The 15,145-nt window shown below is 41.2% G+C and overlaps 1 protein-coding gene across 3 annotated transcripts in view; it reads left to right on the top strand.

Moving 5' to 3' along the window:
• Positions 1 to 1,015: 1,015 nt before the first annotated feature.
• The window catches only part of GALNT1 (polypeptide N-acetylgalactosaminyltransferase 1), a 90,619-nt gene continuing 76,489 nt past the window's right edge, over positions 1,016 to 15,145 (top strand). For all 3 annotated transcript variants that reach the window (XM_065052818.1, XM_065052820.1, XM_065052819.1), the window contains exon 1: positions 1,016 to 1,609. The gene's annotated coding sequence lies outside the window, so the exon portion shown is untranslated. The remainder of the gene's footprint in view (positions 1,610 to 15,145) is intronic.

The raw sequence follows: 15,145 nt of genomic DNA, 5'->3' as shown, positions 1-15,145 counted from the left end.
AGGGGTTGGAAGGGACCTCAAAAGATCATCCAGTCCAATCCCCCTGCTGGAGCAGGAACACCCAGATGAGGTTACACAGGAAGGTGTCCAGGCGGGTTTTGAATGTCTCCAGAGAAGGAGGCTCCACAACCTCCCTGGGCAGCCTGTTCCAGTGATCTGGCACCCTCACTCTGAACAAGTTTCTTCTCAAATTTAAGTGGAACCTCCCGTGTTCCAGTTTGTACCCATTGTCCCTTGTCCTATCATTGGTTGTCACCACGAAGAGCCTGGCTCCATTGTCCTGACACTCACCCTTTATATATTTATAAACGTTAAATGCTTCAACCATGGTTCCTCAAATCATTGCCAGCACACAGTGTTGCCAACGCACAAGCCATGCCAAACCCATCCGTGGTCCATCAAGGAGCTGGGAACCGCTGCTGCTGGCAGCACCCCATCAAAAGGTGTAGGAAGAGGAGTTTGGTCGGCCGTGCAATTTTTGTTCGGCCTCGTGGACCAGACCCACTTTTGAGGCCTATGTCACTGCGGCTGTGGCAGATGCCAGCGCAGCAGGGATGACACAGGAAAACACCGCACCTGAAAACTGACTACAGACCCCGTAACGCCACACAGATCCGTGACCCCTGCTTGTAGCCACGCGTTAGGAGCCCGCAGGGCCATACAGGAAGCCCAGGCGCCGCACACCCCACCCCAGTCACCGGGCTGGTGCGGGGGGCGCAGCCCAGCGGCGCTCGCTCTGACTGGAAGCAGCCCAAACGAGCAGCCCCCGGGAGCCAGACGGGTACCGAGGGGACGGGCGCCCGCGAGCCCTGCTGCACCGGGAGAGGCAGCAGCGAGACCCCCCGGGTCCAACCGCCCCCACCCGGAGCCGTTGAACGCGCGCACCCCCACACATCCGGGGTAGCGGCGGGGTGGGACGATGCGCGCGGGCTCCGCCCAGGGGGCGCGGGCGCGCGGGGGACGTGTCCGCGCGCCGGGGCGGTCGCCGCCCCTTTCCCTGCGCCCGCCCCCTCCCCCCAACCTCCCGCGCCGCCACCGCCCCCGCGCCGGTGATGGAGGCGCGGCGCTGAGAGCGCTCGGGCGGCAGAGGCGAGCGCGGGAGAGCGGGGGCGCCGCCGGCGGCGGTTGTTGCGCGGAGGCCGGGGCATGCGGAGCGGGCGCTGCCGCGGGGCTGCAGCTGCGGGCTCCGGGGCGCTGAGGAAGGCAGCGGCGGTTCCTCCGCGGGGCTCCGTCTGACCGCGCCGCTGCGCCCGGAGCGCGGCTCCCGGCAGCCGCAGGAAGAGGGGGGCCGAGGCGGCCGTGGCGGCGCGGCGCTCGTTCCCCGGCCGCGGAGCGAGGCGGCGAGCGGAGGCGCCGGTTCCCCGCGGCTGTAGCGGCAGCCGCCGGCAGCCCGGCTGCGTGACGGCAACGGCGGCCGCGCCTCAACTTGGTGCGAGGCAGCGGCCGCCGCGACGAGCGGGCGGTGCGCGGCTCGTCCTCGCCGCCGCCCCGAGGATCTACCCTGCGGGACTCTCCTACCCGGGCGCCCGGTGACAGGCGCGGCGGGGCCGGCGGCGCCCGGTGCTTCCCCCCACCCGCCGGCCGCCCCGCGGCGACAGAGAGGGCCGAGGTGAGTGCGGGCTCCGGGCGCCTCGGGTTCCGCTTCCCCCCCGCGCTGGGGCTCGGGGAAAGGGAAGCGCTGAGTTCAGGCAGCGCCGGGCTTCTCCCCCCTCCGGCCACCGGCGGGGCAGCCGCCGCTTCGGCCGATCGCCGCTTCCTCCCGTGGGGCGGCCCCGCCGCGGTGCCGCTCGGGGGGCAGCCGCCGGGAGGGTCGGGGCGGGGGGAACGGGCACACGCAGCCTTGCGAGCTGCCTGGCAGCGGCTCTCCGAGTTGCTCCGTGCCGGGGAAAGGGGCGGGCGGGGAAAGCTCTGGAGACGTCCTGTTGCTGCTCCCAGGCTGCTCGGTGTCCACAGGGGGGGAGCAGCGGGGCAGCATCCCCGGGCCTGCCGCTGCACCGCTGTCACTCCGAGTTCGATCAGTTAATGGTCATTATATAACATGTGACTAATATTTTAGACTTTTATCTGCTGGAATCCGGATCAGCCTCATTTTGTTCCCTTTTAATTCATAAAGCTGAAGAGGTTCGGGAAAACTGGGGCTCTCAGTCCGAGTAGTTGCCTAAAGCAATTTAGTTTTCATGTGACTTTACCCGTGTTAACAGGGTTACCACCTCCTTCCACTCCAAGAAAGCAGAAGTGAGTGTCGTTCATCTGTCCTTCCCCACCCCCCTCCCCACAACCCCGTTTATCATTAAGTACGGCCAAGTTTCTTTAGGTCGTACTTGTGTTTAGCAGTCTTTAGAACCCGCCACTTTGTGAACTTGCAGGGTGAGATACTGAAATAGAAACTGATTTTTGTGCGGCAGCTGCTGAGAGAAATAACTTTTATGGTGATGAACAGGAGTGAAAACAAGCCTCTTCTGTCTATATAGATGATGTTGGCACTACATGAACTGTAAATGAACATAGCCAACAGCTGTTCAAACCAAAACTATGTAACTAACCATGTATTTTATACACTGCTACTCTCAACTTGACTCCTTTGTAAAGGCAGTGAAGATCATGTTCCTCTGAACACTTGGAACACCACAGATCTCGTTTTTCTTGTAAATACAAAGGATTGCTTATATTGGAGAAAGCATTTAACTTTGTAGTGCCAGCTTCATAATTTTCTGTGACTTGGAATTTTGTCTGTGTCCTCCTGTGATGTTGGTCTTTTTAAGTGGTATTGCTAGCACTTGGAATGTGAATTTTCTCCGTTTTATCAGAATTACCTTATCTGTAAAATGTGAATGAACATCAGAGCTGAAGGTTCCTCAAATGATTGTCAATATGCAGATTGTGGCAGCATGGTCATCTTCAGAAAAGTGATACAAACGGTACCTGGCAAGGACACTACATGCAAGCCACCCTTGAGATCAAGGTGATGGTGATAACACTTGCACTGGTATTGGATGCTGCCTGGCTTTTCAGAATTGTAAGCTACATGAATGAGGATACCTTACTCCTCATATAACTTGTTTCTGTAGGAATAGGGCAATTCAAAAACACTCATGAAAGTAATGGAAATGTTTTAAAACTACCATGTGACAGTCTTTGCATATCCTAGTGGTGAGGTGGTACTGTTTCACTTTTACACAAAAATTCCACCCCCCACCCCACTCGTCATCCCAAACTGGATTTGTACAAATGAGTTCAGGAATAAGCTATACAGAGAAAGAACTGAGGTAATTTAGAATGAATTTCAATGCCAGATTGCTGCTTTAGCAGAATAGTACCCTGCTGTCCTTTCTTTGTTGCATACGTGTTGGTAAAATATGTATTAGTTGTAAACTTATTAGGTATTATTCTTTCTTCTATCAGAGAAAGAGCATGCTGCTTGTCTTTTGAGATGAGAACAAAAAGTAGCTCCAGGGACACTCGTCTAAAAATAGGATACTTCCAAATACTTAAATCACTTGAATGCAATTTACATTATGTTTAGTTCAAGAGACATGAGATTCTTGACAGAGTTTGCATTTTATATTTTTAGTGGTTTGTTTTGTGGGTTTTTTTGGTGTGTGGTGTTTTGGTTTGTGGCGCCTTTTTTTTTTGTTTTAGTGCACATTATAAGTCTCAGACTGTCCACCTGAGACAAAAGTTTGATTCACAGGTCCCAAATGGTATGTTCTTTGGCTCTGCAGTCCTCCCCAGTCTCTTTCTTTAGGTGTCTTCTACATGGAAGTTCAGGAACCATCTCTAGATGTAAGTTGACCTGTGTTGGGAACTTTCAAGGACAAGGACTGGCTTACAAATTGAAATATATATATATATTTTTTTGTAAGATTCATTAAAACACTTTTTAGTAGTTGGAGTGGTGCTTTTGAGAATGGTGCTGTTTCCTACTTATAAACCAATCACTTTATCAAGAATTTTGGAGTTATTTTATTTCTCTTAAATTATTAACAAAAGTCTGGAAGTCTGTAGTTCTGTCTGCTAGGCCAAGCTATAGTGCATGTTTTGCATTCTAGGGTTTCTCTTCAGGATTTTGATTTTTAAAGACTGTTTGGAAGGGGTGGTACTTTTGGTGTGTGTGTCCTCCCCTTGCAGGGCCAACATGGTGATTTTCGCATTGAAATTGTGGCAGTGGAACTTAGTTGGAGTTCATCTAGATGAACAGCTTGTGGCAGATAAAAGAAAGGTTACAGGCAGCAGATGCTGAATATTTTTGTTATGGTATGTGTCTTACAACAATATTTCATAGAAGTAGACTTGGATCCTTAAATGTGATGTTCCTCATCCCAGTCCAGTTTTCTGTCCTTCTTTGGCTATGAGCAGATTCTTTGTAATAAAGATGCACTAGAAATTAGTATTTAATTATGCATTGTATTGAGAAAGCATACCTCTGAACTATATGCTTCCCACTTTCACTGAGCAGTATCTTATTTTTTGAAATTTAAATTATTTCCCTTCAGTTTTCATTGTTTAGTCTACTTATAGCTATGTATTTTTTCATATCCTACTTTGTGATTCTTTGTATTAGCAGTAATATCTTTATACAATTTACAATTGTAACAATTCGTACAATCTCTTTATACATGTTTCTTCACACACTCTATGTAATACTGCAGCAGCCTTTTTGAGGTAATGGTTAACAAAGAAGCACTACTTTTATATGACGAAACCACAGTTTTGCTTGTGTTTGCCACTGCTGCTTTTGAATCCTGATACTTTTAATTTTCAACAGCTATGCTCTCACATTGAACAGATATCTTCCCTGAGTTCCACAGGGATGCTTGTAATCCTCTTGTTTATACTAGGTCTACTTAATTTAGAAGGTTGCTGGCTCTACTAATAATTCTGTCTTTAGCTTTCAGTGACACTACTTCTGCATGTATTAATATTGAATTTTATCTGCCAGTGTGTTACCTGTACATCGTGGTTGATTAGCTCCCAGTTGGTTACATTTTTTGGTCTTCTGTACTTGACTAACCTACATAACTGTTAACTTTTCTACTTTATTTTCTAGATCATTAATTAGTGCCTTTAAATGTTGCTTGCTGTATGGATCCTCAAAGCATCCTGCTGTTAGCCTTCTGCTGTGTTGAAGTTTGACTAGGTATTCATAATGCAAGCTTTGTGTTTCTTAGCTACCAATAAAACAAAATATTTAAAGCAAAATATAACTGAAATCTGCAAAATATATCTGCAGTGTTGTAACCATGGCTTTTACTCAACTTTTAGGACCAAATCTATTCTTGACAGTAGTATTCTAAATTTAACATCTCCAAATAAAATGTTTTAACTATATGCTTGTTGTAAAAGCATTTTGACACCATCTTCCACTAATTCTGGCAAAGCATTTTTTCCCTTTTACAGCGTTTGTAGCAGCCCTAGTCCATTATGTGAAATCAGCCCATCATAAAAATCAATGGAATTGATATACTTTTAGCTAATGTATTAAAGAGCTGGCTAACTGCTCTATTATTCACTTTTTGATTGCTTGAATATGGTTTTACACTATGAAATATCAAGATTCTAATTTAGCCAAAAGTAAATGCTCTTTAAGAAGCTTGTGACTTTGAGTGCTGCATAAATATCTTGTGCATGTACTGTTGCAGTAACTCCCAACCCATTGAGGCATTTTTATCGTCGCGTTCACATAAAGGTCTGGTTATAATCCAGTAAGGAGAAATAATTAGAATTCTAAAGCCCTAGACTATGCAGGTTACTCAGTGGTGGGTTGCAGTTTCTTGTAGCAAATATGATTTTGACTCCTTGTGTCTTTGGTTGAAGGGCAAACGGAACCAAGCACTCCACATGGAAAAGTCTGTTTAGTTGTTACAACCTTAGTTGTCACTGGAAACAAATGTGCTTGGAGACTTGGTCAGTTAAGAAAAGGTATCCTTGGCAAGGTGGTTGTCATAGATTGTCTCTTGATATCACTTACCACACTTGCTTGTTATCCAAGGCTTTATTTTCAATCATTAAAAATAAAGAAATCCAAGTTTTTAATCTTCTCTTCTGCCTTTAAGTGGTAGATAAGTTGTGAAGTGGCTTCAGAACTTTTTTTTTTTGCCAAGGTATTTGATTTTGGTGTTGGAGTGGTCAGCTTCATTTCTGTGAAACTAAAAAGTTATCCTTGAGAGTCAGAGGTTTGTAATGGTGCCTTTTTACTGTAATCAGTGTTGAATGACTACTGCAACTGTCATTGGTAAATTCAGCTGGTGTATTTTTCCTTTATTATCAGCTCTTTTTGAGCATTTAGAAGAGATACATAGGTAGGGCTATTGAGTACTGTTTGTGCTGTGGACTACTATTCTGCCTAATCTGATGGTCCTTAAGGCGTTAGTGTGTGTTCTCCTGTGAGAAGCTAGTGCTAGTGAATAGCGGTATAAAGCAGTAGCAGTTTGCTGCTGTGTAAGTTTAGACTGTGGTACCAGCTGATGTACAGCTGCTGCGAAATTCATTCCTAATTAAAGAGGGATCTGTTTTCATACTTTTCTTTTTCCCCTCTTGTGCCATGCTGGTATCAACTTTCAGAAACTTTACTCAGGCAGAAAACTTAATGCAAAAGATAGACCAGTTCAGTATTCTGCAAGAGCGTTAGCATCCTTTGCAGGCAGAACGTGTGAACTGCTCTTTCATTCCATAAGGCTAGTCCTGCTTTTTGAAACTTTGTCCTGTCAATTTTAAGCCAGTGTAATATTGGAAATGTTTTGGAAAATCTGCTTTATTTTCACTAGTGCTGATATTGGTTAAGCTGAGAATCTCCAGGTGGTTGGGGTTTTTTGTTGTTTGTTTGGTTGGGGTTTTTTGTTTGTTTTGTTTTGGTGGAATTTCTTACTATGGCTGAAATCTTGCCACTTTTTGTACAAATAGCATTTCTTTGTAGTGGGCTATGGCACTATTTTCATGTTGAGTTCAAATATTTCTTCACTAAGAGAATTCCTGATGTGTAAGTGAAGTCATGTGACAAAATTTGTCATCCCAGTTATGTGGAACAATTGAATTGGGATGATATTCAACATCCAAGTTTCCTGTGAAAACTTGTTATGGGCCAGCAAGAGGGTATGTCATACTTTTTGACAGTGCATTAGGATAGACTCCAGAGCTTCAGCTGGTGCTTCCTGTCAGCCACAGGAATTACGATCATATCACAGTGCGTAACTATCTCACATGAAGTTGTTCTACAGGATACAGGAATGCTAGCCTCATTTTGCAACCACAACATGATGAAGGCCAAAAGAGCCTGAAGAACTTGAATCCGGATCTGTTTATTTTTCTATAGCTACGAGTCATCGTTATCTTTTTCCATGTCATTTAAACCTACACTATGTATGCTAGCAATGCTTTAGTGCAAATTGTGAATGATAACCAGAATTGCACTAAAAATTAGAAGGGAAGTGATAATGCCAGGATTCTTCTAGGGAGAGGGAAACAAGGTGTTATGTGTGTTTGTTTTTCTCGGGGTTCTGTGAGGAACAAACCAGGGATGGGAATATTGGTAGTGAGTTGGAATCAGTTGTTACTGTGTAGAGAGATTTTGAAGCGCTCATTAAATATCTGAATGCAGAAGCTGATTGAAAAGCAGAATGAAAAATACATCAAATGACCATGGACCTCCATAAAGAGAAAGAGGTCTTAGGCAGATGTCCCCACAACAGTGTTCTCAAATGAGTTTGACTAGAGCGGCCAGGATGAGGAAGAACTAAGAAAAAGCATAAAGCTATCTCTCACCCCAGCCAAAAGTGGATGACAAGAATATGAAGTTTCATGTGGTCAGTTCCCAGCTATGCTAGGTATTGCAAACAGCAAAACCAACCCACAACTACAGTAGGCTTCTGAATCTTCAGATGGCCCAAGTGGAAATGAGCTATACATGAAGAGGTAGGATTGGTTGGAGTTGTGCTATCACTCAGTGTGACATTCATCAGTTTGATTACCATTATGAATAATTTAGCATTAACAACAACCTGGCCTCTTATGTGCATATCCTGTTCATGATGTTTCTGCATTAAATACATCGAAGAGAGAACATTCACTGATGGGGTGTTTTTAAAGTATCTTTAAGGACTCGTTTATGTTAAGGTTAAGCTAATGTATTTATTTAATTTTCAGTTCATTGTGTACTCAGGGTAATTAGGATTGATATACTTTTCAAACACAGAAATGAATCCTAATTCTAAATGAAAAATTCAGCTTTGACTATTGTCTCCAGACAGTCCTCCTGTAAGAAACTACTTCAGTTTCTGCTGATTGGAATGCTACTTTGAATGTCCAGTTTGTGAGTTAATGACTGTTGTAAAGAAGTTAAGGATGTATTTCCACAGAAACCCTTTCTTTTTTTTAATTTTCTTTAAAGACAGCTTTGCAGTTTTAAACTCTGTCTGTAGTATCATGTGTGTGAAGTGAGCATCTGCTATCTTTACATTTACATACCAGAGCAGTGCTGTTCCAAAGAAATACTTGGAATAACAGGTATACTTAGAGCAGCCAAAAAAACCCCACCCCTGCAAGCAGTGTGTGACTTTTTCTCCCCCTTCCAGTATACTCCTGCACTTTTTCTTCATGCCTCACTGGTCAGAAGTTTAAGAAATATAGGTACTTAAATTAGTAATAGTTTAGGAAACCTATTTTGTTTTCAGTTTCAAATTCTGAAGACAGTGCCAACAAGTACACTCGTAATACAAATACTAAGCTTCTTAAAGTGCAGCAGAGGTACTACAGTTTAAATACATCTATTTGAATACATATTTCAAAAAAAATTATATGCACCCCTAAGGCCCTCTGTCTACAAAGAGAAGTTATAAAATTGAAGTCCATTTTCAGGCAGACATTTTTAAATATTTGATTTTGTGGTTTATTTTCCTGAACTTTAAGTCTCAGAAACAGCATAAAAATACAAAGTCATTCAGTTCAGTAACTTTAGGGAGTAGAAAAGTAGAGTACCACCTTCAGGAGGAGCCTTAATGTAGTTGAAGAAGTCCATATGCTTTATATCTTCTCAGAGACTTTGAAAGGCCTTGAGGTTCTTCTTATGACTTATGCCTTGCTCCACTGCTGTTTGTGTATAGAATGGGTTACAGATAGGATAGGAAAGTCCAGTAAGTTAAACTTGCATTTGCTTGAGACTTAGCATTAATCTAAGTATCTGTCCTCTTTAAAGAACAGACTGGTAATGTTTTGGAAGTGTGGTCTAAGATAGCTGTGGGAAAACAACTCCAAGCTGCTTAGTGGTCCCTTTTCTTCAAATTCTCTTGGGTACTGAAGTGAGCAGGGAAAATAATGTGACAGGAAGGATGCACAGGAATTCTTTATTCTTTCTAAAAGCTCAAGTTTCTTGCTAAAGCAGAATGGAATAGGGCAGCTGCTGCTGTGTTACATGGCATACTCATCAAAAATGAGAATATTGTGTGTGGTGTGGGTTTTTTTAGGTTTGTTTTTGTTTTTTTCTGCTTCAAATCTGTTTTAATCTATGGCATCATGGGGTTTAGGAACATTGGAATAAGATATTTACATGGGAATAAAATATTTTTGGAGTATCAGCCTTGAGGACTGCTCCAGCTGTGCAGAGTTCCGGAAAGAAATGGTCAATAGTATAACCTTGAAAATACCTCTGATGTACTGAGAGCTTAAAAAGTATTGGTAGTATAGCTTTAGAAAAACTAATAATTATTACAGGTTTTACAAGCTCTAAAATCTGTATTGATGCTCAGCTGTGAAGAGATACATTGAATTGCTAGGAGCTGCATTAATATTTTATCAAGTCTAAAATAATGTGTATGTTGTTGAAATATACTACTTTGTACAAAACGTTAAAGAATCAGGTAGCATTCTGTACCGTGACTGTCCAGTAGCACTGGCAGACTCCTGCAGTGAATATTAAACAATCCATCAACTCTTGTAAAAATGTAGTTGGGATACAGCAGAATCAAAGTTACTCTGACAAAAGCATCTGAAAAATCTTAATGTATATATATTCAAAAGGTGTATGGTACAGTTGTTGAAAGCTTTTTTTTTTTTTGTATTATGCATTAAAGTACTATTTCATAATATTATTCTCATTATTCTGCTATAGTGTTATCTCTTAGAAAGAGAAAAGTGTTTAAAAAACATTATGAACAATTCTGGGAGTCTGGGGAGTACCACTTTGTATATGCAAACCCAACATAAAACATTTTTCTCTATCAAAACATGCTTGTCAGGCTACATATCTAATTTTGCACTGCAGTTCTAAATCATAACAACTTTATATCTGCAATAGTTAACTTAAAAAAATGTAAGGTACCCAATACCCAAAATAAACCAAGTAATCTTACCTATTGAATTTAATTAGTTCTTTAAAAAAGAAGGCCTATAAAACCCAGAAACCAAGTCCTCCATTTCTAGAAGTTTCCTTTGTTCTGGTTCCTTCTAGTTCCTTTTGGGTTTTGCAGAGTTGTCAAATCACATCTTTTGTCTTTCCATGTCCAGGAAAACTCATCACTCTTCTGCAACCACTTAATGCTTGAAATTTGCTGCGTGCAAGAAACCAATTGTCCCAATCTCAGCTGTGATGTGATTCACAGAAGTACAATAATATGTAATTTTCTTGCTTTGGATTATGTCAAAGCTTTCTTTTGCAGTTTTAGGCTATCATGACTGTCCCTTTTTTCCCCTAAAAAATTGTGCTTTCCCAAATACAGCAAGAACGACTTAGGGCTGAAACAATGGCTTTTCTATTCTTCTTGAGTGTTGCGTATATTTGAAAGATATCTAAGAACTCCTTTAAACCACATTTTCCTCTTTGTCTAAAACTTAATAAAACAACTCAGCTTCTACCAGGAAAACAGTGCCTTTTATTTTTTTTTTATAGCCTACTTCATGTTGTATGCATGACAGTCGAACAGCACAGAGTTATAGCCAGTAGTTTACACTAATCCACTACTTTATATCACGTGGTTTTAAACAAAGAAACTACAATGGGATGGTTTTTAAAATGAGCTGGCTTTCTTTATTGTCACTTCTATGCAGAAGAGCCCAGACTTAAATAGCATGCAAGTCAGGTACTGATTTCCTAATCAAATGTTTGACCTTGGGATCCTCATAGCTAAATTTTCAACTCCGAGGCTGTAAAAATATATGATACCAACTTTCTTCTAATCGAGCCATTTTTTGTTGAGGAAACTGATGAAATTATGATTCACTGGTGCTTCCATCTGCAGGGATGAGCTGTACCGTCTATTTCTATGGAGCAGAAACGAGAACAATTTATTGATTTTTCAAAGAGATGGTGTCTGCTTCTGTATCTGTCACTTGTAACGTGCTGGCTGTTAGTTTAAAATATCTCTCATCATTTAACTGTTGTAGCATGCCCTCTTAACAGTTTTCCATAATTTGTGATTTCTTTGTCTTCTCCATTTGTTTGGGTGTGTAATGACAGGTCGGGTGTATCATTAATTTTTATTCAGAAAGCTGTGATAATGATTCAAGAATGGGAGTAGAGAAATGTATCTGAAATACGAGAAAATAATAGAAATTGCTAGTAATTTGGGTTTTTTGATCTCTAGTTTGACATATCTTAGAGACTTGGCTGTCTGAAATTCAACCTTTTTCAAAAAATAATCCCTTTTTTTTAAGTGTAACTCAAGTATTTCAGAAAAAAAAAAGAAAATTACCTCAAAGTCAGCTTACTGAGAATGTTCATTTTACCTTAACTGATCCTTGGAGAGTATTCAGAAAAGACATGAGGTCTTGTATTTTCCTTTGCATGTGAGTTCTTGACATAATTTAATTTACCAGAGATATTTCAGTGTATTTTGAATAAATGAGTGCCTTTGTGTTGTAACGATGTACTAAGCTGTTAGATAAAAGGTAAACTAGGATATGTCAGGAGAGGGAGACAATACTTTAAGAGAGAAGTGATGACTGGCATCTTTGAAGTAAATTGAAATCTATTTATGGCCGGGCATATTGAAGAGGAAATGAACACAGTGGCCCAAGTGACATACAATGTGTTTAAAGTTTTCCAAATCTGAGTCCTCTGGTGTAGAAAAAAGGGGATTAGTTTGGTTCTTTTGGTGGCAACTGGAACTGCTACTGCCTCAGCATCATGAAACTTGTGGGCTGAGCAGTCCTGTTCAGAGAGGAGAAAGTTTAGCGAGTCTTATGCAAACAGTTGTTGAAGAATTATCTTCCTTTTGTGAAAGGGATTTGTTTTAGATAGAGAGGTGGTGGAAAAAAAGTGGTTATTTGTAAAAACTCGAATGCTTATGGAGGAACATTACTGCAAAACCTCCAAGCTTATGAAGCCAGCTCTATGTAGACTAGGGAAATTTTAAGGGACTTCTATCTTAAAAACTGCGTATATGTCTGAAAAACTTGTTACCTGCTGCAAGTGAAGGTTTATGGGAGAAATACTATGTTCAGCTTCAAACGTAAGGCTTTTCAGTTATAAGTAAGCGTCTTTTTGTAGCTGTTAGACGAGACTTTAATATACAAAAAGTTTGAAAGACATTTGGAAAAACTTAGTCACTTGCTTTGGCTGCATGTGTATGGATAAAATGTCCAGTCTTCAAGTGATGCGAGGGGTATTTCCCTGGCTGCACCAGCGCTGGCTGGGATTCTGTTCTCTGCCTGCAGTCTGTCTGTGTTCTCATTGTACATCAGTGGGAACATCATGCCCTGTGGTAGTCCTTGTTGTAAAAGCTAATAGTGTTTTTATGTGAATGCATGCTCCAGCCAGGCAACAAAAATTGCTTTGGCAGGAGAGGAAGAGTTTCTTTTTGACACAGTATTACCTCCTGCTTGGTTCACCTTTAGTCCTCCATTGCTCTTCCCCTGTGTGCACTCCCCAAAATTTGTAGGCTATTTTTAGTCAGACTCAGTGGGCAAGGTCCTCAAAATATTAAGTTAGCAGAAGTTTGGAGAAAATTGATGTGGAGGAAGAAGAAAGACAACTAAATAGTTGCCTGTTCTTTTTCTAGCCTGCCGATTCCCCAATGACCCATGTTTTTGACTGACCAGATGGCATACCTAAAGCTTGGAACAAACCCTAGCATGGAATACCTCTTGCTGCTTTGGTAATTAAGAGACATAGGGAAGATAGAATAGTATCGTGTGGGCATGGAGGTTTTGGGAGTGGAGGAATGAAGAAGAGCTTGTAAGGGGCAGCAGCGTCAGGGTGCTGAGGTTATTGCTGTTGACTGAAATCCTGGGAGATGAGTTCTGCTTTTCACAAGGCAGGATAACTTGTTTTAGCAAGGGCTGTGTGCAGGTGGACTGTAATTTATTTCTAAGCATCAACATTCAGATATTTTTTCAGTGTGCCACTGCTCCTACTGTAGCTGGTCCTTTTAAAATATAAAAAAAGTAGCCAGCTGCTGCTGTAGGGTAGTTCTTGGGGAAGTTAAACCATTTTGCTTGCATTAATGAGTAGTTGGTCGTGTTTCTTCTCCCTGACACAAGGTTTCCAGAGTTTGCATATGAACATTTCCATACTGAATGTATTTTTTTTTTTTTTTTTTTAACTGGGAATAGTTTGAAATCTGTTCACAGAAGAGATACTTAGCTTATAAAGTTGGTGTTTCATAAGTATGCTATCTCCTGTTCTCTTGAAAAAACGAAGGGGAGAATAGGAGAGCAGACTGCAGACAAGATGAAGTGAAGATTAATGTATTGTTCATACATGTAAAGTACATGAGCTAATGTAGTTAGAGAGAGTGATAACCTATTTTGTTTACTTTCTGAATAGCATGAGGAAAAGGAATGAAAGAAGCTCAGTTCACTGTCTTCATGCTACTGTTTTCTGCACTAAAATTAAACCTTACTGCCTTGGGAAAACTAAGGCTTTATTCTTAACTGTGGCACCTACTTGCACAGAAGGGTGGTATGAGAAAATTAATAAAGCAACTGTCTGCCAAGATTTTCTTCAAATTCAATTGTTGGATATTTAGTTATGACCTAGTTTCTTTGGACATGTGTTCTACACTAATCAACTGTTAGAAAAGACCCCTTATACTACAAATAATAGTAAACTGTTTATGATAATATTCTCTCACTTTCTTGAATGACTGCAGCTAAATAAGATTATTTTAAGGGCTTGACTGTTATCGAGGAGTGAAATGTTAGTGTTAAGTATGGACATATTTTTAACACTGTCACCTATGCTTTCACTCCAGTTTTTACCTGAATTATCTGCTTTTTTCTACATGTAATATCTAACTTTATAACAACTTTTTTGGCATATTAAAAAAATATAACAATCAAAAGAGTTGGTTGCTTCAAGCTTTGAAATGAATAAATCCTAAGAAAAAATATAGGTTGTCTTAAGGTGCATTGTAACTATCTTAAAATTTATTGTTAATGGTATCTGAATTGTGTTTCTGTTGATCTGCCTAATGGTGATTGCTCTCTTGTTGTTTTGTTTGTTTGTTTGTTTTTCTTTTAGCATATTATTAAAAGACTACAAATTACATGTAATATAATCAATTCTGTTACCAGAATGAAGAAATGTTTAAGTGTAATGTTCATGGGTCATTGATGTTCTTTGCAAAGCATTATAAGTAAATGACAGGATCACCATATTGAAATATTGTACTGTTGGCTCCTCAGCTTGTAATTATTTCAGTAAGTATGTAAGCTGTAAATGGTCAAAGGCTAGACATCTGGTTAAAAAAATAAAGTGGTATCTGATATCAGACATTGCTATGTTGAAGGCTGTTTCAGAAGATACAGATTGCCTCAAAGAGCCAGTGTTTCAGACTGAGGAAAATTGGGACTGGGTGACATAGTGATGTTACCAAGCATCTTTTAGTGATTAAAAGTAGTTGGAGGTGGGTGAGAATTAGAGATTTTGGTAGCATCTGAACAGCTTTGAAATAAGAACTCTGGTACAAGATTCTGTTGATCAAACTAAAGCTGTGATCTCCAGACTTCCCTGAACAACTGCCGTGGGCAATGTGAAGGAAGCAATGACATTTCCCTTTTCAACTTTTTGGTTTACTGCAGCAACAAACGGCATTGGAGAGTCTCCTAGTCAATGCTTTGCCTAAAGGAATGTGTTGCGGGCTCCAAGTATAGGCAAACAGCAGTTGGGCAACCAAAAAAACTCATAGGAGATGGGAACAGAAAAAAAGAAAAGTGT

Source organism: Columba livia, chromosome 2, assembly GCF_036013475.1.
Source record: "Columba livia isolate bColLiv1 breed racing homer chromosome 2, bColLiv1.pat.W.v2, whole genome shotgun sequence".
Lineage (NCBI taxonomy): Eukaryota > Metazoa > Chordata > Aves > Columbiformes > Columbidae > Columba > Columba livia.
Note: the sequence above shows the minus strand (reverse complement) of the source record. Positions and strands in the feature narration are given on the sequence as shown.